The 23,701-nt window shown below is 45.7% G+C and overlaps 1 long non-coding RNA gene and 1 pseudogene across 7 annotated transcripts; one reads left to right on the top strand and one right to left on the bottom strand.

The window, feature by feature from the left end:
- Positions 1–23,701, bottom strand: part of LOC118382229 (bone morphogenetic protein receptor type-2-like) — a 130,743-nt pseudogene that overhangs the window by 6,099 nt on the left and 100,943 nt on the right.
- Positions 2,597–5,473, top strand: LOC127918848 (uncharacterized). 7 transcript variants are annotated; one of them, XR_008101021.1, is made up of 5 exons: positions 2,597–2,658; positions 3,391–3,504; positions 3,583–3,882; positions 5,151–5,222; positions 5,355–5,473. It is a non-coding gene; the product is annotated as an uncharacterized LOC127918848 (long non-coding RNA). The 7 variants fall into 7 exon arrangements; XR_008101019.1 differs by having other exon boundaries at positions 5,127–5,222; XR_008101020.1 differs by lacking the exon at positions 5,151–5,222 and adding an exon at positions 4,797–4,892.

Genomic DNA, 23,701 nt, shown 5'->3' with positions numbered 1-23,701 from the left:
CTATGAGGCAGCAGAGTGGAGAATGACACGTCAGCAGAGTGCACTACTTTTGACTAAAGCTCAGCTCTATGGACCCTGGTCATAAGTAGAGACCTGTAATGAACAAAAATGTAAATTATTAATCGCATGTTTCATGAGCTGAAATAAAAGATCCCAGAAATGTTCCATATCACTCGTCTCAAATGTTGTGCACAAATTTGTTTACATCCCTCTTAGTGAGCATTTCTCCTTTGCCAAGATAATCTATCCACCTGACAGGTGTGGCATATCAAGAAGCTGATTAAACAGCAGGATAATCACACAGGTGCACCTTGTGCTGGGGACAATAGAAGGCCGCTCTAAAATGTGCAGCTTTGTCATACAACATAATGCCACAGATGTCTCAAATTGAGGGAGCGTGTAGTTGGAATGCTGACTGCCCAACGGAGCTGTTGCCAGAGGATTGAATGTTAATTTCTCTACCATAAGCCGCCACCAAAGTCGATTTCAAGAATTTGGCAGTACATCCAACTGCCCTCAAAACTGCAGACTTCGAGTTACCATGCCGGCCCAGGACCTTCACATCCGGCTTCTTCGACTGTAGGATTGTCTGAAGAGGGGAGTGCTGAGTATTAAAGCCCTTTTGTGGGTAAAAACTCATTCTGATAGGCTGGACCTGGGACCTGGCTCCCCAGCGGCTGGGCCTGGCTCCAAAGCGGCTGGACCTGGCTCCCCAGCGGCTGGGCCTGGCTCCAAAGTGGCTGGGCCTGGCTCCAAAGCGCCTGAACCTGGCTCCAAAGCGGCTGGGCCTGGCTCCAAAGCGGCTGGGCCTGGCTCCAAAGCGGCTGGACCTGGGACCTGGCTCCAAAGCGGCTGGACCTGGCTCCCCAGCGGCTGGGCCTGGCTCCAAAGCGGCTGGGCCTGGCTCCAAAGCGGCTGGACCTGGCTCCAAAGCGGCTGGGCCTGGCTCCAAAGCGGCTGGACCTGGCTCCCCAGTGGCTGGGCCTGGCTCCCCAGCGGCTGGGCCTGGCTCCCCAGCGGCTGGGCCTGGCTCCAAAGCGGCTGGGCCTGGCTCCAAAGCGGCTGGGCCTGGCTCCAAAGCGGCTGGGCCTGGCTCCAAAGCGGCTGGGCCTGGCTCCAAAGCGGCTGGGCCTGGCTCCAAAGCGGCTGGGCCTGGCTCCAAAGCGGCTGGGCCTGTCTCCAAAGCGGCTGGGCCTGGCTCCAAAGCGGCTGGGCCTGTCTCCAAAGCGGCTGGGCCTGTCTCCAAAGCGGCTGGACCTGGCTCCAAAGCGGCTGGGCCTGGCTCCAAAGCGGCTGGGCCTGGCTCCAAAGCGGCTGGGCCTGGCTCCAAAGCGGCTGGGCCTGTCTCCAAAGCGGCTGGGCCTGGCTCCAAAGCGGCTGGGCCTGGCTCCAAAGCGGCTGGGCCTGTCTCCAAAGCGGCTGGACCTGGCTCCAAAGCGGCTGGGCCTGTCTCCAAAGCGGCTGGGCCTGGCTCCAAAGCGGCTGGGCCTGTCTCCAAAGCGGCTGGACCTGGGACCTGGCTCCAAAGCGGCTGGGCCTGGCTCCAAAGCGGCTGGGCCTGGCTCCAAAGCGGCTGGGCCTGGCTCCTAACCTAGGAAGAAACCTAGAGAGGAACCAGGCTATGTGGGGTGGCCAGTCCTCTTCTGGCTGTGCCGGGTGGAGATTATAACAGAACATGGCCAAGATGTTCAAATGTTCATAGATGACCAGCAGGGCCAAATAATAATCACAGTGGTTATAGAGGGTGAAACAGGTCAGTGAGAGATGTGTGGTGTGTTCTCTTCTCACCTGAGGAGCTGTTGTGTGAAGAGAAAGAAGCAGAGAGCTCCAGGGAGCAGGGTCTCTCAGGTCGTCTGGGTTTGGGCTGTCGGAGCTGGGCAGCCTCCTGGTGTACAGGGGCCTCCTGCTGGGGCTCTGGGACTGTTGTTGCTGGTATAGAGGCAAAGACAGGGAGATGGACAGAGATAGGGGGAGTGACAGGGGCAGGGACAGGGGGAGTGGCAGTGACAGGGACAGGGGCAGGGACAGGGGGAGTGACAGAGACAGGGGCAGGGACAGGGGGAGTGACAGAGACAGGGGCAGGGACAGGGGGAGTGACAGAGACAGGGGCAGGGACAGGAGGAGTGACAGAGACAGGGGCAGGGACAAGGGGAGTGACAGAGACAGGGGCAGGGACAGGAGGAGTGACAGAGACAGGGGCAGGGGGAGTGACAGAGACAGGGGCAGGGACAGGAGGAGTGACAGAGGCAGGGACAGGAGGAGTGACAGAGGCAGGGACAGTGGGAGTGACAGAGACAGGGGCAGGGACAGGGGGAGTGACAGAGACAGGGGCAGGGGGAGTGACAGAGACAGGGGCAGGGACAGGGGGAGTGACAGAGACAGGGGCAGGGACAGGGGGAGTGACAGAGACAGGGGCAGGGGGAGTGACAGAGACAGGGGCAGGGGGAGTGACAGAGACAGGGGCAGGGGGAGTGACAGAGACAGGGGCAGGGACAGGGGGAGTGACAGAGGCAGGGACAGTGGGAGGGGCAGAGACAGGTTTAGGGGTGGGGGCAGAAGCAAAGGGCTCAAGCTGTGCCTCTACAGGTTTAGGGGTAGGGACAGAGACAGGTTTAGGGGTAGGGACAGAGGCAGGTTTAGGGGTAGGGACAGAGACAGGTTTAGGGGTAGGGACAGAGACAGGTTTAGGGGTAGGGACAGAGACAGGTTTAGGGGTAGGGACAGAGACAGGTTTAGGGGTAGGGACAGAGACAGGTTTAGGGGTAGGGACAGAGACAGGTTTAGGGGTAGGGTCAGAGACAGGTTTAGGGGTAGGGACAGAGACAGGTTTAGGGGTAGGGACAGAGACAGGTTTAGGGGTAGGGACAGAGACAGGTTTAGGGGTAGGGACAGAGACAGGTTTAGGGGTAGGGACAGAGACAGGTTTAGGGGTAGGGACAGAGACAGGTTTAGGGGTAGGGACAGAGACAGGTTTAGGGGTGGGGGTAGGGACAGAGACAGGTTTAGGGGTAGGGACAGAGACAGGTTTAGGGGTGGGGACAGAGACAGAGACAGGTTTAGGGGTAGGGACAGAGACAGGTTTAGGGGTAGGGACAGAGACAGAGACAGGTTTAGGGGTAGGGACAGAGACAGGTTTAGGGGTGGGGGTAGGGACAGAGACAGGTTTAGGGGTGGGGACAGAGACAGAGACAGGTTTAGGGGTAGGGACAGAGACAGGTTTAGGGGTAGGGACAGAGACAGGTTTAGGGGTAGGGACAGAGACAGGTTTAGGGGTAGGGACAGAGACAGGTTTAGGGGTGGGGGTAGGGACAGAGACAGGTTTAGGGGTAGGGACAGAGACAGGTTTAGGGGTAGGGACAGAGGCAGGTTCAGGGGTAGGGACAGAGACAGGTTTAGGGGTGGGGGTAGGGACAGAGACAGGTTTAGGGGTGGGGGTAGGGACAGAGGCAGGTTTAGGGGTAGGGACAGAGACAGGTTTAGGGGTGGGGGTAGGGACAGAGACAGGTTTAGGGGTAGGGACAGAGGCAGGTTTAGGGGTAGGGACAGAGACAGGTTTAGGGGTGGGGGTAGAGACAGAGACAGGTTTAGGGGTAGGGACAGAGACAGGTTTAGGGGTGGGGGTAGGGACAGAGACAGGTTTAGGGACAGAGACAGGTTTAGGGGTGGGGGTAGGGACAGAGACAGGTTTAGGTGTAGGGACAGAGACAGGTTTAGGGGTGGGGGTAGGGACAGAGACAGGTTTAGGTGTAGGGACAGAGACAGGTTTAGGGGTAGGGACAGAGACAGGTTTAGGGGTAGGGACAGAGACAGGTTTAGGGGTAGGGTCAGAGACAGGTTTAGGGGTAGGGACAGAGACAGGTTTAGGGGTAGGGACAGAGACAGGTTTAGGGGTAGGGAGAGAGACAGGTTCAGGGGTAGGGACAGGGACAGGTTTAGGGGTAGGGACAGAGACAGTGTTAGGGGTAGGGACAGGGACAGGTTCAGGGGTAGGGACAGAGACAGGTATAGGGTTAGGGGTAGGGACAGAGACAGGTTTAGGGGTAGGGACAGAGACAGGTTTAGGGGTGGGGACAGAGACAGAGACAGGTTTAGGGGTAGGGACAGAGACAGGTTTAGGGGTAGGGACAGAGACAGGGACAGGTTTAGGGGTAGGGACAGGGACAGGTGTAGGGGTGGGGGTAGGGACAGGGACAGGGTTAGGGGTAGGGACAGAGACAGAGACAGGTTTAGGGGTAGGGACAGAGACGGGTTTAGGGGTAGGGACAGAGACCGGTGTAGGGGTAGGGACAGAGACAGGTTTAGGGGTAGGGACAGAGACAGGTTTAGGGGTGGGGGTAGGGACAGAGACAGGTTTAGGGGTAGGGACAGAGACAGGTTTAGGGGTAGGGACAGAGGCAGGTTCAGGGGTAGGGACAGAGACAGGTTTAGGGGTGGGGGGGTAGGGACAGAGACAGGTTTAGGGGTGGGGGTAGGGACAGAGGCAGGTTTAGGGGTAGGGACAGAGACAGGTTTAGGGGTGGGGGTAGGGACAGAGACAGGTTTAGGGGTAGGGACAGAGGCAGGTTTAGGGGTAGGGACAGAGACAGGTTTAGGGGTGGGGGTAGGGACAGAGACAGGTTTAGGGGTAGGGACAGAGACAGGTTTAGGGGTGGGGGTAGGGACAGAGACAGGTTTAGGGACAGAGACAGGTTTAGGGGTGGGGGTAGGGACAGAGACAGGTTTAGGTGTAGGGACAGAGACAGGTTTAGGGGTGGGGGTAGGGACAGAGACAGGTTTAGGTGTAGGGACAGAGACAGGTTTAGGGGTAGGGACAGAGACAGGTTTAGGGGTAGGGACAGAGACAGGTTTAGGGGTAGGGACAGAGACAGGTTTAGGGGTAGGGACAGAGACAGGTTTAGGGGTAGGGACAGAGACAGGTTTAGGGGTGGGGGTAGGGACAGAGACAGCTTTAGGGGTAGGGACAGAGACAGGTTTAGGGGTGGGGGTAGGGACAGAGACAGGTTTAGGGACAGAGACAGGTTTAGGGGTGGGGGTAGGGACAGAGACAGGTTTAGGTGTAGGGACAGAGACAGGTTTAGGGGTTGGTGTAGGGACAGAGACAGGTTTAGGTGTAGGGACAGAGACAGGTTTAGGGGTAGGGACAGAGACAGGTTTAGGGGTAGGGACAGAGACAGGTTTAGGGGTAGGGACAGAGACAGGTTTAGGGGTAGGGACAGAGACAGGTTTAGGGGTGGGGGTAGGGACAGAGACAGCTTTAGGGGTAGGGACAGAGACAGGTTTAGGGGTAGGGACAGAGACAGGTTTAGGGGTAGGGACAGAGACAGGTTTAGGGGTGGGGGTAGGGACAGAGACAGCTTTAGGGGTAGGGACTGAAGCAAAGGGCTCAAGCTGTGCCTCTACAGGAGGACACGTGATCCCTCTGCTGGCCAGGTCCACCAGACTGTTGTTGTTGTTGTTGTTGTTGGTGTTGGTGCGTCCCGCCAGGTGATTGGTTGGTCTCTGGTCACATGGGGCGGGCTGCTCTCTCCTTAGCAGTGGTTCATGTTCATCAGGACTGGAGTTGATGTTGAGTCGACTGTCCTCTCCGCTGAGTTGGGTCTGTAACAGCGGGGCTACTCCGCCCACCTCACTCTGGAAGCCCGCCAGATTGGTCATCCCGTACGGAGCCCCGCCTCCAGATGAAGAGGCCACACCTCCGTTCAGATAGCCATTGACGACCAACACGCCCACCCCGCTCCACACCCCATCCACCCCAACCCCGGTTGTTCCATTGTTGGTGAAGGTAACCAGGTGTGACTCTGCTGCCGGGGCGACCGTGTTCATCTTGGCCACGCCCGTTTCTACCTGCTTCAGCCTGGAGGAACCAGAGCCCTGCTTCAGCCTGGAGGAACCAGGGCCCTGCTTCAGCCTGGAGGAACCAGAGCCCTGCTTCAGCCTGGAGGAACCAGGGCCCTGCTTGGCCTTGGTGCTGAGTGGTAGGCTGCTAGGCCGCTTGGGGAGGTTCTGCTGTTTGGGCAGGGGAAACATAGTAGCTGGAGGGTCCCCCATCCCACTGGCCCCGGTCCCAGACCCTCCCTGGGCCCCAGGCCCGGCCCCAGACCCTCCCTGGGCCCCAGGCCCGACCCCAGACACTCCCTGGGCCCCAGGCCCGGTCCCAGACCCTCCCTGGGCCCCAGGCCCGGTCCCAGACCCTCCCTGGGCCCCAGGCCCGACCCCAGACCCTCCCTGGGCCCCAGGCCCGACCCCAGACACTCCCTGGGCCCCAGGCCCGGTCCCAGACCCTCCCTGGGCCCCAGGCCCGGTCCCAGACCCTCCCTGGGCCCCAGGCCCGACCCCAGACCCTCCCTGGGCCCCAGGCCCGACCCCAGACCCTCCCTGGGCCCCAGGCCCGACCCCAGACACTCCCTGGGCCCCAGGCCCGACCCCAGACCCTCCCTGGGCCCCAGGCCCGACCCCAGACCCTCCCTGGGCCCCAGGCCCGACCCCAGTCACCTCCGCAGCCAGCTTGATGAGAGGGTAGAGCAGGGAGGAAGACCCAGAGCTGAGTGGGTCTGGAGCAGAGAACTGTTTCTGGCTGTGCTCCATAAGGTTCTCATCAGAAGACTCTTTCAGGTTCTTGTCAACCTCTTTAGGGTCCAGTTTGGTGCTCTCCAAGTCCTCCTGGGTCAGCTGCAGACACACCGGCACCAACACAGCACCACCTAGTTGTAACAACATAACAAATAAATCATGTATTAATTACAAATACAAGATAAATAAATACTTTAGTAGCCCTACAAGTACCAGTATATACCTGTATGGGTTGAACAGTACCTGTATATACCTGTATATGGGTTGAACAGTACCAGTATATACCTGTATGGGTTGAACAGTACCAGTATATACCTGTATGGGTTGAACAGTACCAGTATATACCTGTATATGGGTTGAACAGTACCTGTATATACCTGTATATGGGTTGAACAGTACCGGTATATGGGTTGAACAGTACCTGTATATGGGTTGAACAGTACCAGTATATACCTGTATATGGGTTGAACAGTACCGGTATATGGGTTGAACAGTACCAGTATATACCTGTATATGGGTTGAACAGTACCGGTATATACCGGTATATGGGTTGAACAGTACCAGTATATACCTGTATATGGGTTGAACAGTACCTGTATATACCTGTATATGGGTTGAACAGTACCAGTATATACCTGTATATGGGTTGAACAGTACCAGTATATACCTGTATATGGGTTGAACAGTACCGGTATATACCTGTATATGGGTTGAACAGTACCAGTATATGGGTTGAACAGTACCTGTATATGGGTTGAACAGTACCTGTATATGGGTTGAACAGTACCAGTATATACCTGTATATGGGTTGAACAGTACCTGTATATGGGTTGAACAGTACCAGTATATACCTGTATATGGGTTGAACAGTACCAGTATATACCTGTATATGGGTTGAACAGTACCTGTATATACCTGTATATGGGTTGAACAGTACCTGTATATACCTGTATATGGGTTGAACAGTACCGGTATATGGGTTGAACAGTACCAGTATATACCTGTATATGGGTTGAACAGTACCGGTATATGGGTTGAACAGTACCAGTATATACCTGTATATGGGTTGAACAGTACCTGTATATGGGTTGAACAGTACCAGTATATACCTGTATATGGGTTGAACAGTACCTGTATATGGGTTGAACAGTACCAGTATATACCTGTATATGGGTTGAACAGTACCAGTATATACCGGTATATGGGTTGAACAGTACCTGTATATACCTGTATATGGGTTGAACAGTACCAGTATATACCTGTATATGGGTTGAACAGTACCTGTATATGGGTTGAACAGTACCAGTATATACCTGTATATGGGTTGAACAGTACCAGTATATACCTGTATATGGGTTGAACAGTACCAGTATATACCTGTATATGGGTTGAACAGTACCAGTATATACCTGTATATGGGTTGAACAGTACCTGTATATGGGTTGAACAGTACCAGTATATACCGGTATATGGGTTGAACAGTACCAGTATATACCTGTATATGGGTTGAACAGTACCAGTATATGGGTTGAACAGTACCAGTATATACCTGTATATGGGTTGAACAGTACCGGTATATGGGTTGAACAGTACCAGTATATACCTGTATATGGGTTGAACAGTACCAGTATATACCTGTATATGGGTTGAACAGTACCTGTATATGGGTTGAACAGTACCAGTATATACCTGTATATGGGTTGAACAGTACCAGTATATACCTGTATATGGGTTGAACAGTACCAGTATATACCTGTATATGGGTTGAACAGTACCGGTATATGGGTTGAACAGTACCTGTTCTGAGGGGAGTGAGGGGAGTGAGGAGACTGAGGAGACTGAGGAGACTGAGAGGACTGAGGGGAGTGAGGGGAGTGAGGGGACTGAGGGGACTGAGGAGACTGAGAGGACTGAGGGGAGTGAGGAGACTGAGAGGACTGAGGGGAGTGAGGGGAGTGAGGGGACTGAGGGGACTGAGGAGACTGAGGGGAGTGAGGAGACTAAGGGGAGTGAGGGGAGTGAGGGGACTGAGGGGACTGAGGAGACTGAGCGGAGTGAGGGGAGTGAGGAGACTGAGAGGAGTGAGGAGACTGAGAGGATGAGGGGACTGAGGGGACTGAGAGGACTGAGGGGACTGAGGAGACTAAGGAGACTGAGGGGACTGAGGGGACTGAGGAGACTGAGAGGACTGAGGGGACTGAGGGGACTGAGGAGACTGAGGGGAGTGAGGGGAGTGAGGAGACAGAGGAGTGAGGAGACTGAGGTGACTGAGAGGACTGAGGGGACTGAGGAGACTGAGGAGACTAAGGGGAGTGAGGGGAGTGAGGGGACTGAGGGGACTGAGGAGACTGAGCGGAGTGAGGGGAGTGAGGAGACTGAGAGGAGTGAGGAGACTGAGAGGATGAGGGGACTGAGGGGACTGAGAGGAGTGAGGAGACTGAGGGGACTGAGAGGACTGAGGGGACTGAGGAGACTAAGGAGACTGAGGGGACTGAGGGGACTGAGGAGACTGAGAGGACTGAGGGGAGTGAGGGGAGTGAGGGGACTGAGGAGACTGAGAGGAGTGAGGAGACTGAGGGGACTGAGGGGACTGAGGAGACTGAGAGGACTGAGGGGAGTGAGGGGAGTGAGGGGACTGAGGAGAGTGAGGGGAGTGAGGGGAGTGAGGAGACTGAGGGGACTGAGGGGACTGAGGAGACTGAGAGGACTGAGGGGACTGAGGGGAGTGAGGGGACTGAGGGGACTGCGGGGAGTGAGGGTACTGAGGGGAGTGAGGGGAGTGAGGGGAGTGAGGGGAATGAGACGACTGAGGGGAGTGAGAGGACTGAGACGACTGAGGGGAGTGAGAGGACTGAGACGACTGAGGGGAGTGAGGAGACTGAGGGGACTGACGGGACTGAGGAGACTGAGAGGACTGAGGGGACTGAGGGGACTGCGGGGAGTGAGGGTACTGAGGGGAGTGAGGGGAGTGAGGGGAATGAGATGACTGAGGGGAGTGAGAGGACTGAGACGACTGAGGGGAGTGAGGAGACTGAGGAAGTAAATAAAGAGGACTCCATAAGCACTTCATGGGCTTCATCTTTAACGAGAGTCTCTCTCTCTCTCTCCCTCTCTCGCACGGAGACATTGTCATGCTGAAACAGGAAAGGTCGTTCCCCAAACTGTTGGAAGCACAGAATCATCTAGAATGTGGAACTAAGGGGGAACTAAGGGGACAAAACCATGAAAAACAGCCCCAGACCATTATTCCTCCTCCACCAAACTTTACAGTTGGCACTATGCATTGGGGCAGGTAGTGTTCTCCTGGCATCCGCCAAACCCAGATTCATCCGTTGGACTGCCAGATGGTGAAGCTTGATTCATCACAGAACGCGTTTACACTGCTCCAGAGTCCAATGGCGCCGAGCTTTCCACCACTCCAGCCGATGCTTGGCATTGAGCATGGTGATCTTAGGCTTGTTATGCGGCTGCTCGGCCATGGAAACCCATTTCATGAAGCTCCCAACGAACAGTTCTTGTGCTGATGTTGCTTCCAGACGCAGTTTGGAACTTGGTAGTGAGTGATGCAACCGATGCTACGCGCTTCAGCACTCGGCGGTCCCGTTCTGTGAGCTTGTGTGGCCTACCACTTACCAGCTGAGCCGTTGTTGCTCCCAGACATTTCCACTTCACAAAAACAGCACGTACAGTTGACCCGTTAAGCTCGAGCAGGGTAGGAATTTGACAAACTGACTTGTTGGAAAGGTTTCATCCTATGACTGTGCCATGTTGAAAGTCACTGAGCTCTTCAGTAAGGCCATTCTACTGTCAATGTTTGTCTATGGAGATTGCATGGCTGTGTGCTGGATTTTATAAACCTGTCAGCAACGGGTGTGGCTGAAATAGCCGAATCCACAAATTTTGTTTATAACATATTTCGAAAGATGAGACGTATTGGATTATAATAAATACCGCTTTGATGTCATACAAGCAAGCCAAACACCCGCGAGTCCAAACACACCACTTCACATTTCCATATGATAACACTTATGTCATTATGCTTATAGTCAACGTATATGATCACCATGCTAGATGTACAGTTACCAGATGACATGGAGTTCATTCCCTGACTAGAGGAATATCACCTGTCAGACAGAGACTAGTTAGAGGAGAGGAATATCACCTGTCAGGCAGAGACTAGTTAGAGGAGAGGAATACCACCTGTCAGACAGAGACTAGTTAGAGGAATATCACCTGTCAGACAGAGACTAGTTAGAGGAGAGGAATACCACCTGTCAGACAGAGACTAGTTAGAGGAATATCACCTGTCAGACAGAGACTAGTTAGAGGAGAGGAATATCACCTGTCAGACAGAGACTAGTTAGAGGAGAGGAATACCACCTGTCAGACAGAGACTAGTTAGAGGAATATCACCTGTCAGACAGAGACTAGTTAGAGGAGAGGAATACCACCTGTCAGACAGAGACTAGTTAGAGGAGAGGAATATCACCTGTCAGACAGAGACTAGTTAGAGGAGAGGAATACCACCTGTTAGACAGAGACTAGTTAGAGGAATATCACCTGTCAGACAGAGACTAGTTAGAGGAATACCACCTGTCAGACAGAGACTAGTTAGAGGAATATCACCTGTCAGACAGAGACTAGTTAGAGGAGAGGAATACCACCTGTCAGACAGAGACTAGTTAGAGGAGAGGAATATCACCTGTCAGACAGAGACTAGTTAGAGGTATATCACCTGTCAGACAGAGACTAGTTAGAGGTATATCACCTGTCAGACAGAGACTAGTTAGAGGTATACCACCTGTCAGACAGAGACTAGTTAGAGGAATATCACCTGTCAGACAGAGACTAGTTAGAGGTAGGACAGAGACTAGTTAATATATCACCTGTCAGACAGAGACTAGTTAGAGGTCAGACAGAGACTAGTTAGATCACCTGTCAGACAGAGACTAGTTAGAGGAATATCACCTGTCAGACAGAGACTAGTTAGAGGAATATCACCTGTCAGACAGAGACTAGTTAGAGGAATATCACCTGTCAGACAGAGACTAGATAGAGGAATATCACCTGTCAGACAGAGACTAGTTAGAGGAATATCACCTGTCAGACAGAGACTAGATAGAGGAATATCACCTGTCAGACAGAGACTAGTTAGAGGAATACCACCTGTCAGACAGAGACTAGATAGAGGAATATCACCTGTCAGACAGAGACTAGTTAGAGGAATACCACCTGTCAGACAGAGACTAGTTAGAGGAATATCACCTGTCAGACAGAGACTAGATAGAGGAATATCACCTGTCAGACAGAGACTAGTTAGAGGAATATCACCTGTCAGACAGAGACTAGATAGAGGAATATCACCTGTCAGACAGAGACTAGTTAGAGGAATATCACCTGTCAGACAGAGACTAGATAGAGGAATATCACCTGTCAGACAGAGACTAGTTAGAGGAATATCACCTGTCAGACAGAGACTAGTTAGAGGAATATCACCTGTCAGACAGAGACTAGATAGAGGAATATCACCTGTCAGACAGAGACTAGATAGAGGAATATCACCTGTCAGACAGAGACTAGTTAGAGGAATATCACCTGTCAGACAGAGACTAGTTAGAGGAATATCACCTGTCAGACAGAGACTAGTTAGAGGAATATCACCTGTCAGACAGAGACTAGTTAGAGGAGAGGAATATCACCTGTCAGACAGAGACTAGTTAGAGGAATATCACCTGTCAGACAGAGACTAGTTAGAGGAGAGGAATACCACCTGTCAGACAGAGACTAGTTAGAGGAATATCACCTGTCAGACAGAGACTAGTTAGAGGAATACCACCTGTCAGACAGAGACTAGTTAGAGGAATATCACCTGTCAGACAGAGACTAGTTAGAGGAGAGGAATATCACCTGTCAGACAGAGACTAGTTAGAGGAATACCACCTGTTAGACAGAGACTAGTTAGAGGAATATCACCTGTCAGACAGAGACTAGTTAGAGGAATATCACCTGTCAGACAGAGACTAGTTAGAGGAATATCACCTGTCAGACAGAGACTAGTTAGAGGAATATCACCTGTCAGACAGAGACTAGTTAGAGGAATATCACCTGTCAGACAGAGACTAGTTAGAGGAATATCACCTGTCAGACAGAGACTAGTTAGAGGAATATCACCTGTCAGACAGAGACTAGTTAGAGGAATACCACCTGTCAGACAGAGACTAGTTAGAGGAATATCACCTGTCAGACAGAGACTAGTTAGAGGAATATCACCTGTCAGACAGAGACTAGTTAGAGGAGAGGAATATCACCTGTCAGACAGAGACTAGTTAGAGGAATACCACCTGTCAGACAGAGACTAGTTAGAGAAATATCACCTTTTTGAACTGTGTTATCATCTCTGTATCATATAGAACTGCTAGCATCATGTGAACTGTGTTATCATCTCTGTATCATATAGAACTGTGTTATCATCTCTGTATCATATAGAACTGCTAGCATCATGTGAACTGTGTTGTCATCTCTGTATCATATAGAACTGCTAGCATCATGTGAACTATGTTATCATCTCTGTATCATATAGAAGTGCTAGCATCATGTGAACTGTGTTATCATCTCTGTATCATATAGAACTGCTAGCATCATGTGAACTGTGTTATCATCTCTGTAACACATAGAACTGCTAGCATCATGTGAACTGTGTTATCATCTCTGTATCATATAGAACTGCTAGCATCATGTGAACTGTGTTATCATCTCTGTATCATATAGAACTGCTAGCATCATGTGAACTGTGTTATCATCTCTGTATCATATAGAACTGCTAGCATCATGTGAACTGTGTTATCATCTCTGTATCATATAGAAGTGCTAGCATCATGTGAACTGTGTTATCATCTCTGTATCATATAGAAGTGCTAGCATCATGTGAACTGTGTTATCATCTCTGTATCATATAGAACTGCTAGCATCATGTGAACTGTGTTATCATCTATGTATCATATAGAACTGCTAGCATCATGTGAACTGTGTTATCATCTCTGTAACATATAGAACTGCTAGCATCATGTGAACTGTGTTATCATCTCTGTATCATATAGAACTGCTAGCATCATGTGAACTGTGTTATCATCTCTGTATCATATAGAAGTGCTAGCATCATGTGAACTGTGTTATCATCTCTGTAACACATAGAACTGCGAGCATCATGTGAACTGTGTTATCATCTCTGTAACATATAGAACTGCTAGCATCATGTGAACTGTGGTCCTTCTGTAGCTCAGTTGGTAGAGCATGGCGCTTGTAACGCCAGGGTAGTGGGTTCGATTCCCGGGACCACCCATACGTAGAATGTATGCACACATGACTGTAAGTCGCTTTGGATAAAAGCGTCAGCTAAATGGCATATATTATTATATATTAGAACTGCTAGCATCATGTGAACTGTGTTATCATCTCTGTATCATATAGAACTGCTAGCATCATGTGAACTGTGTTATCATCTCTGTATCATATAGAACTGCTAGCATCATGTGAACTGTGTTATCATCTCTGTATCATATAGAACTGCGAGCATCATGTGAACTGTGTTATCATCTCTGTATCATATAGAAGTGCTAGCATCATGTGAACTGTGTTATCATCTCTGTATCATATAGAAGTGCTAGCATCATGTGAACTGTGTTATCATCTCTGTAACATATAGAACTGCTAGCATCATGTGAACTGTGTTATCATCTCTGTATCATATAGAACTGCTAGCATCATGTGAACTGTGTTATCATCTCTGTAACATATAGAACTGCTAGCATCATGTGAACTGTGTTATCATCTCTGTATCATATAGAACTGCTAGCATCATGTGAACTGTGTTATCATCTCTGTATCATATAGAACTGCTAGCATCATGTGAACTGTGTTATCATCTCTGTATCATATCAGAACTGTGTTATCATCTCTGTAACACATAGAAGTGCTAGCATCATGTGAACTGTGTTATCATCTCTGTAACATATAGAACTGCTAGCATCATGTGAGCTGTGTTATCATCTCTGTAACACATAGAACTGCTAGCATCATGTGAACTGTGTTATCATCTCTGTATCATATAGAACTGCTAGCATCATGTGAACTGTGTTATCATCTCTGTATCATATAGAACTGCTAGCATCATGTGAACTGTGTTATCATCTCTGTAACACATAGAACTGCTAGCATCATGTGAACTGTGTTATCATCTCTGTATCATATAGAACTGCTAGCATCATGTGAACTGTGTTATCATCTCTGTATCATATAGAACTGCTAGCATCATGTGAACTGTGTTATCATCTCTGTAACACATAGAACTGCTAGCATCATGTGAACTGTGTTATCATCTCTGTATCATATAGAACTGCTAGCATCATGTGAACTGTGTTATCATCTCTGTATCATATAGAAGTGCTAGCATCATGTGAACTGTGTTATCATCTCTGTATCATATAGAACTGCTAGCATCATGTGAACTGTGTTATCATCTCTGTAACACATAGAACTGCTAGCATCATGTGAACTATGTTATCATCTCTGTATCATATAGAAGTGCTAGCATCATTTGAACTGTGTTATCATCTCTGTATCATATAGAACTGCTAGCATCATGTGAACTGTGTTATCATCTCTGTAACACATAGAACTGCTAGCATCATGTGAACTGTGTTATCATCTCTGTATCATATAGAACTGCTAGCATCATGTGAACTGTGTTATCATCTCTGTATCATATAGAACTGCTAGCATCATGTGAACTGTGTTATCATCTCTGTAACATATAGAACTGCTAGCATCATGTGAACTGTGTTATCATCTCTGTATCATATAGAACTGCTAGCATCATGTGAACTGTGTTATCATCTCTGTATCATATAGAACTGCTAGCATCATGTGAACTGTGTTATCATCTCTGTAACATATAGAACTGCTAGCATCATGTGAACTGTGTTATCATCTCTGTATCATATAGAACTGCTAGCATCATGTGAACTGTGTTATCATCTCTGTATCATATAGAACTGCTAGCATCATGTGAACTGTGTTATCATCTCTGTAACACATAGAACTGCTAGCATCATGTGAACTGTGTTATCATCTCTGTATCATATAGAACTGCTAGCATCATGTGAACTGTGTTATCATCTCTGTATCATATAGAAGTGCTAGCATCATGTGAACTGTGTTATCATCTCTGTATCATATAGAACTGCTAGCATCATGTGAACTGTGTTATCATCTCTGTAATATAGAACAGCATAGAACTGCTAGCATCATGTGAACTATGTTATCATCTCTGTATCATATAGAAGTGCTAGCATCATGTGAACTGTGTTATCATCTCTGTATCATATAGAACTGCTAGCATCATGTGAACTGTGTTATCATCTCTGTAACACATAGAAGTGCTAGCATCATGTGAACTGTGTTATCATCTCTGTATCATATAGAACTGCTAGCATCATGTGAACTGTGTTATCATCTCTGTATCATATAGAAGTGCTAGCATCATGTGAACTGTGTTATCATCTCTGTAACACATAGAACTGCTAGCATCATGTGAACTGTGTTATCATCTCTGTATCATATAGAAGTGCTAGCATCATGTGAACTGTGTTATCATCTCTGTGTCATATAGAACTGCTAGCATCATGTGAACTGTGTTATCATCTATGTATCATATAGAACTGCTAGCATCATGTGAACTGTGTTATCATCTCTGTAACATATGGAACTGCTAGCATCATGTGAACTGTGTTATCATCTCTGTATCATATAGAACTGCTAGCATCATGTGAACTGTGTTATCATCTCTGTATCATATAGAAGTGCTAGCATCATGTGAACTGTGTTATCATCTCTGTAACACATAGAACTGCGAGCATCATGTGAACTGTGTTATCATCTCTGTAACATATAGAACTGCTAGCATCATGTGAACTGTGGTCCTTCTGTAGCTCAGTTGGTAGAGCATGGCGCTTGTAACGCCAGGGTAGTGGGTTCGATTCCCGGGACCACCCATACGTAGAATGTATGCACACATGACTGTAAGTCGCTTTGGATAAAAGCGTCAGCTAAATGGCATATATTATTATATATTAGAACTGCTAGCATCATGTGAACTGTGTTATCATCTCTGTATCATATAGAACTGCTAGCATCATGTGAACTATGTTATCATCTCTGTATCATATAGAAGTGCTAGCATCATGTGAACTGTGTTATCATCTCTGTATCATATAGAACTGCTAGCATCATGTGAACTGTGTTATCATCTCTGTAACATATAGAACTGCTAGCATCATGTGAACTGTGTTATCATCTCTGTATCATATAGAACTGCGAGCATCATGTGAACTGTGTTATCATCTCTGTATCATATAGAAGTGCTAGCATCATGTGAACTGTGTTATCATCTCTGTATCATATAGAAGTGCTAGCATCATGTGAACTGTGTTATCATCTCTGTAACATATAGAACTGCTAGCATCATGTGAACTGTGTTATCATCTCTGTATCATATAGAACTGCTAGCATCATGTGAACTGTGTTATCATCTCTGTAACATATAGAACTGCTAGCATCATGTGAACTGTGTTATCATCTCTGTATCATATAGAACTGCTAGCATCATGTGAACTGTGTTATCATCTCTGTATCATATAGAACTGCTAGCATCATGTGAACTGTGTTATCATCTCTGTATCATATAGAAGTGCTAGCATCATGTGAGCTGTGTTATCATCTCTGTATCATATAGAAGTGCTAGCATCATGTGAACTGTGTTATCATCTCTGTATCATATAGAACTGCGAGCATCATATGAACTGTGTTATCATCTCTGTATCATATAGAAGTGCTAGCATCATGTGAACTGTGTTATCATCTCTGTATCATATAGAAGTGCTAGCATCATGTGAACTGTGTTATCATCTCTGTAACATATAGAACTGCTAGCATCATGTGAACTGTGTTATCATCTCTGTATCATATAGAACTGCTAGCATCATGTGAACTGTGTTATCATCTCTGTATCATATAGAACTGCTAGCATCATGTGAACTGTGTTATCATCTCTGTATCATATAGAACTGCTAGCATCATGTGAACTGTGTTATCATCTCTGTATCATATAGAAGTGCTAGCATCATGTGAACTGTGTTATCATCTCTGTATCATATAGAACTGCTAGCATCATGTGAACTGTGTTATCATCTCTGTAACACATAGAACTGCTAGCATCATGTGAACTGTGTTATCATCTCTGTATCATATAGAACTGTGTTATCATCTCTGTAACACATAGAAGTGCTAGCATCATGTGAACTGTGTTATCATCTCTGTAACATATAGAACTGCTAGCATCATGTGAGCTGTGTTATCATCTCTGTAACACATAGAACTGCTAGCATCATGTGAACTGTGTTATCATCTCTGTATCATATAGAACTGCTAGCATCATGTGAACTGTGTTATCATCTATGTATCATATAGAACTGCTAGCATCATGTGAACTGTGTTATCATCTCTGTAACACATAGAACTGCTAGCATCATGTGAACTGTGTTATCATCTCTGTATCATATAGAACTGCTAGCATCATGTGAACTGTGTTATCATCTCTGTATCATATAGAACTGCTAGCATCATGTGAACTGTGTTATCATCTCTGTAACACATAGAACTGCTAGCATCATGTGAACTGTGTTATCATCTCTGTATCATATAGAACTGCGAGCATCATGTGAACTGTGTTATCATCTCTGTATCATATAGAAGTGCTAGCATCATGTGAACTGTGTTATCATCTCTGTATCATATAGAACTGCTAGCATCATGTGAACTGTGTTATCATCTCTGTAACACATAGAACTGCTAGCATCATGTGAACTATGTTATCATCTCTGTATCATATAGAAGTGCTAGCATCATTTGAACTGTGTTATCATCTCTGTATCATATAGAACTGCTAGCATCATGTGAACTGTGTTATCATCTCTGTAACACATAGAACTGCTAGCATCATGTGAACTGTGTTATCATCTCTGTATCATATAGAACTGCTAGCATCATGTGAACTGTGTTATCATCTCTGTATCATATAGAACTGCTAGCATCATGTGAACTGTGTTATCATCTCTGTAACACATAGAACTGCTAGCATCATGTGAACTGTGTTATCATCTCTGTATCATATAGAACTGCTAGCATCATGTGAACTGTGTTATCATCTCTGTATCATATAGAACTGCTAGCATCATGTGAACTGTGTTATCATCTCTGTATCATATAGAACTGCTAGCATCATGTGAACTGTGTTATCATCTCTGTAACATATAGAACTGCTAGCATCATGTGAACTATGTTATCATCTCTGTATCATATAGAAGTGCTAGCATCATTTGAACTGTGTTATCATCTCTGTATCATATAGAACTGCTAGCATCATGTGAACTGTGTTATCATCTCTGTAACACATAGAACTGCTAGCATCATGTGAACTGTGTTATCATCTCTGTATCATATAGAACTGCTAGCATCATGTGAACTGTGTTATCATCTCTGTATCATATAGAACTGCTAGCATCATGTGAACTGTGTTATCATCTCTGTATCATATAGAACTGCTAGCATCATGTGAACTGTGTTATCATCTCTGTATCATATAGAACTGCTAGCATCATGTGAACTGTGTTATCATCTCTGTATCATATAGAACTGCTAGCATCATGTGAACTGTGTTATCATCTCTGTAACACACCCATACGTAGAATGTATGCACACATGACTGTAAGTCGCTTTGGATAAAAGCGTCAGCTAAATGGCATATATTATTATTATTATATTAGAACTGCTAGCATCATGTGAACTGTGTTATCATCTCTGTAACATATAGAACTGCTAGCATCATGTGAACTGTGTTATCATCTCTGTAACACATAGAACTGCTAGCATCATGTGAACTGTGTTATCATCTCTGTATCATATAGAACTGCTAGCATCATGTGAACTGTGTTATCATCTCTGTATCATATAGAACTGCTAGCATCATGTGAACTGTGTTATCATCTCTGTAACACATAGAACTGCTAGCATCATGTGAACTGTGTTATCATCTCTGTATCATATAGAACTGCTAGCATCATGTGAACTGTGTTATCATCTCTGTATCATATAGAACTGCTAGCATCATGTGAACTGTGTTATCATCTATGTATCATATAGAACTGCTAGCATCATGTGAACTGTGTTATCATCTCTGTAACACATAGAACTGCTAGCATCATGTGAACTATGTTATCATCTCTGTATCATATAGAAGTGCTAGCATCATGTGAACTGTGTTATCATCTCTGTATCATATAGAACTGCTAGCATCATGTGAACTGTGTTATCATCTCTGTAACACATAGAAGTGCTAGCATCATGTGAACTGTGTTATCATCTCTGTATCATATAGAACTGCTAGCATCATGTGAACTGTGTTATCATCTCTGTATCATATAGAAGTGCTAGCATCATGTGAACTGTGTTATCATCTCTGTATCATATAGAACTGCGAGCATCATGTGAACTGTGTTATCATCTCTGTATCATATAGAAGTGCTAGCATCATGTGAACTGTGTTATCATCTCTGTATCATATAGAACTGCTAGCATCATGTGAACTGTGTTATCATCTCTGTAACACATAGAACTGCTAGCATCATGTGAACTATGTTATCATCTCTGTATCATATAGAAGTGCTAGCATCATGTGAACTGTGTTATCATCTCTGTATCATATAGAACTGCTAGCATCATGTGAACTGTGTTATCATCTCTGTAACACATAGAACTGCTAGCATCATGTGAACTGTGTTATCATCTCTGTATCATATAGAACTGCTAGCATCATGTGAACTGTGTTATCATCTCTGTATCATATAGAACTGCTAGCATCATGTGAACTGTGTTATCATCTCTGTAACATATAGAACTGCTAGCATCATGTGAACTGTGTTATCATCTCTGTATCATATAGAACTGCTAGCATCATGTGAACTGTGTTATCATCTCTGTATCATATAGAACTGCTAGCATCATGTGAACTGTGTTATCATCTCTGTAACACATAGAACTGCTAGCATCATGTGAACTGTGTTATCATCTCTGTATCATATAGAACTGCTAGCATCATGTGAACTGTGTTATCATCTCTGTATCATATAGAACTGCTAGCATCATGTGAACTGTGTTATCATCTCTGTAACACATAGAACTGCTAGCATCATGTGAACTGTGTTATCATCTCTGTATCATATAGAACTGCGAGCATCATGTGAACTGTGTTATCATCTCTGTATCATATAGAACTGCTAGCATCATGTGAACTGTGTTATCATCTCTGTATCATATAGAACTGCTAGCATCATGTGAACTGTGTTATCATCTCTGTAACACATAGAACTGCTAGCATCATGTGAACTATGTTATCATCTCTGTATCATATAGAAGTGCTAGCATCATGTGAACTGTGTTATCATCTCTGTATCATATAGAACTGCTAGCATCATGTGAACTGTGTTATCATCTCTGTAACATATAGAAGTGCTAGCATCATGTGAACTGTGTTATCATCTCTGTATCATATAGAACTGCTAGCATCATGTGAACTGTGTTATCATCTCTGTAACACATAGAAGTGCTAGCATCATGTGAACTGTGTTATCATCTCTGTATCATATAGAACTGCTAGCATCATGTGAACTGTGTTATCATCTCTGTATCATATAGAAGTGCTAGCATCATGTGAACTGTGTTATCATCTCTGTAACACATAGAACTGCTAGCATCATGTGAACTGTGTTATCATCTCTGTATCATATAGAAGTGCTAGCATCATGTGAACTGTGTTATCATCTCTGTAACACATAGAACTGCTAGCATCATGTGAACTGTGTTATCATCTCTGTATCATATAGAACTGTGTTATCATCTCTGTATCATATAGAACTGTGTTATCATCTCTGTAACACATAGAACTGCTAGCATCATGTGAACTGTGTTATCATCTCTGTATCATATAGAAGTGCGAGCATCATGTGAGCTGTGTTATCATCTCTGTAACACATAGAACTGCTAGCATCATGTGAACTGTGTTATCATCTCTGTATCATATAGAACTGCTAGCATCATGTGAACTGTGTTATCATCTCTGTAACACATAGAACTGCTAGCATCATGTGAACTGTGTTATCATCTCTGTATCATATAGAAGTGCTAGCATCATGTGAACTGTGTTATCATCTCTGTATCATATAGAACTGCTAGCATCATGTGAACTGTGTTATCATCTCTGTATCATATAGAACTGCTACCATCATGTGAACTGTGTTATCATCTCTGTATCATATAGAACTGCTAGCATCATGTGAACTGTGTTATCATCTCTGTAACACATAGAACTGCTAGCATCATGTGAACTGTGTTATCATCTCTGTATCATATAGAACTGTGTTATCATCTCTGTATCATATAGAAGTGCGAGCATCATGTGAACTGTGTTATCATCTCTGTATCATATAGAAGTGCGAGCATCATGTGAGCTGTGTTATCATCTCTGTATCATATAGAACTGCTAGCATCATGTGAACTATGTTATCATCTCTGTATCATATAGAACTGCTAGCATCATGTGAACTATGTTATCATCTCTGTATCATATAGAACTGCTAGCATCATGTGAACTGTGTTATCATCTCTGTAACACATAGAACTGCTAGCATCATGTGAACTGTGTTATCATCTCTGTAACACATAGAACTGCTAGCATCATGTGAACTGTGTTATCATCTCTGTAAAACATAGAACTGCTAGCATCATGTGAACTATGTTATCATCTCTGTATCATATAGAACTGCTAGCATCATGTGAACTGTGTTATCATCTCTGTAACACATAGAACTGCTAGCATCATGTGAACTGTGTTATCATCTCTGTATCATATAGAACTGCTAGCATCATGTGAACTGTGTTATCATCTCTGTATCATATAGAAGTGCTAGCATCATGTGAACTGTGTTATCATCTCTGTAACACATAGAACTGCTAGCATCATGTGAACTGTGTTATCATCTCTGTATCATATAGAACTGCTAGCATCATGTGAACTGTGTTATCATCTCTGTATCATATAGAAGTGCTAGCATCATGTGAACTGTGTTATCATCTCTGTAACACATAGAACTGCTAGCATCATGTGAACTGTGTTATCATCTCTGTATCATATAGAACTGTGTTATCATCTCTGTAACACATAGAAGTGCTAGCATCATGTGAACTATGTTATCATCTCTGTATCATATAGAACTGCTAGCATCATGTGAACTGTGTTATCATCTCTGTAACACATAGAACTGCTAGCATCATGTGAACTATGTTATCATCTCTGTATCATATAGAACTGCTAGCATCATGTGAACTGTGTTATCATCTCTGTAACACATAGAACTGCTAGCATCATGTGAACTGTGTTATCATCTCTGTATCATATAGAACTGCTAGCATCATGTGAACTGTGTTATCATCTCTGTATCATATAGAACTGCTAGCATCATGTGAACTGTGTTATCATCTCTGTATCATATAGAAGTGCTAGCATCATGTGAACTGTGTTATCATCTCTGTAACACATAGAACTGCTAGCATCATGTGAACTGTGTTATCATCTCTGTATCATATAGAACTGCTAGCATCATGTGAACTGTGTTATCATCTCTGTATCATATAGAAGTGCTAGCATCATGTGAACTGTGTTATCATCTCTGTAACACATAGAACTGCTAGCATCATGTGAACTGTGTTATCATCTCTGTATCATATAGAACTGCGAGCATCATGTGAACTGTGTTATCATCTCTGTATCATATAGAAGTGCTAGCATCATGTGAACTGTGTTATCATCTCTGTATCATATAGAACTGCTAGCATCATGTGAACTGTGTTATCATCTCTGTATCATATAGAAGTGCTAGCATCATGTGAACTGTGTTATCATCTCTGTAACACATAGAACTGCTAGCATCATGTGAACTGTGTTATCATCTCTGTATCATATAGA

The sequence above is a fragment of the Oncorhynchus keta genome, unplaced genomic scaffold (assembly GCF_023373465.1).
Source record: "Oncorhynchus keta strain PuntledgeMale-10-30-2019 unplaced genomic scaffold, Oket_V2 Un_contig_1509_pilon_pilon, whole genome shotgun sequence".
Taxonomy (NCBI): Eukaryota; Metazoa; Chordata; class Actinopteri; order Salmoniformes; family Salmonidae; genus Oncorhynchus; species Oncorhynchus keta.
The sequence above is the reverse complement of the archived record's forward strand: the minus strand, read 5'-3'. Positions and strand labels throughout refer to the sequence as shown.